Raw genomic sequence first — 1263 nt, forward strand, 5'->3', positions numbered from 1 at the left:
GTCACGGGCACCCCACTCTGTGGTTGCCCCTCCCTGCCCCCCCAGCCGGAGAAACTAGGGGGGTGGGGAGGCGGGAGAGCAGGCAGCCCCTGCGGGGAGGGGCGCGGAGGCTGAGGCCGCCGGACTCACGGGGCGCCACCGCGCTCCCCGATAATCCCCTCCGAGCGCTGCCGCTGCCTCCGAGTTATTTTTAAAATCTCATTTCCAGAAAGTGGAGGAGAAAACCTCTTTCTTCTGCCTTTTTCACCCTCTTTTTCTGTGAAAGATTAGGAAGAGGTGTGGGGGGAGGAGGAATACCCTGGAAGGCCAGGAGGCCTCGCGGGGGCGGCGCCCCGCCAGGGGCCCCCGGGGGCCCCCGGGGGCCCTCAACCCGAGCGCCACATTCAGGCAGGAGGCACCCCCCGCCCCCCGCCCGTTGCCGGGGCCTTCAGCTCCCCACAGGAGCGCCAGGCTCAGACACGCGGGAGGGGAACCCAGGCCCCCCTCACGGGGCGCGGGGCCTCTGAGACCCTGGCTTGGCGGCAAGGGCCATGGGGGAGGGGCTGGGGTGCCGGCTGGGGGGGCCCCAGCCTGTCTGGGCCACCGGGAAGGCCCCCGAGCAGCGACCGCAGCGTGCGGGGTGCCCGCTGGTGGCTCGGGTGGGGGGCAAAAGTCCTGAGCCTGCTGGAGCCCCCCCACAAGGGCCCTGCGGGGTCTCCCCGCCCTGGGGCTGCACAGGGGAGCCAGGCGGTCATCCAGGGCTACAGCGCTCCCGAAATGGGCCGGGCAGAGTGACCCCGTCCACCCGCACCTGGCGCCCCCACATGCCTCCGGGGCACCCAGGGTCCGGCCGCAGGGCCACTGGGTGTGGGGGCGGAGCACGGGGGTGCGGCGGGATCACGAGCGAAAGAATCAGAACCATCGGTGGCCGTGTGTCGAAGACTTCGGGGGGTGCTGTCAGATATGTGGGGGCCCAGGCTCCACCGCAGACGCAGGCGGGAGGGCGCGGCCAGGAGCAGGTGGCTGAGAGGAAGCAGGGAGTCTCCCGGGGGCCCGCAGGAATGGGGGGCTCCTGAGAAGGGTCGCCAGGCAGAGCGTGGCCCAGCAAGGTGTGGAGGGCAGCGGCCGGCAGGCCTGGAAAGGGGCCAGGCGCTGGGAGGGCAGCAGGAGCGCCCTGGGGAGCAGGCCCGGGTGCTGCCCGCCGGCCGGCCGGACCCTCCTCCTGGGGGCAGTAAGAGCGGGGGGCCCAGATCCCGCGCCCAGGCGAGGGGCTGGGCGTGAGCC

The 1263-nt window shown here is 72.4% G+C and overlaps 1 protein-coding gene across 1 annotated transcript in view; it reads left to right on the forward strand.

Moving 5' to 3' along the window:
• MROH5 (maestro heat-like repeat family member 5) overlaps positions 1 to 1263 on the forward strand; it is a 46311-nt gene that overhangs the window by 10143 nt on the left and 34905 nt on the right. The gene's annotated exons all lie outside the window — the stretch shown is intronic.

The sequence above is a fragment of the Condylura cristata genome, unplaced genomic scaffold (genome assembly GCF_000260355.1).
Source record: "Condylura cristata isolate star-nosed mole 26May11 unplaced genomic scaffold, ConCri1.0 scaffold00009, whole genome shotgun sequence".
Lineage (NCBI taxonomy): Eukaryota > Metazoa > Chordata > Mammalia > Eulipotyphla > Talpidae > Condylura > Condylura cristata.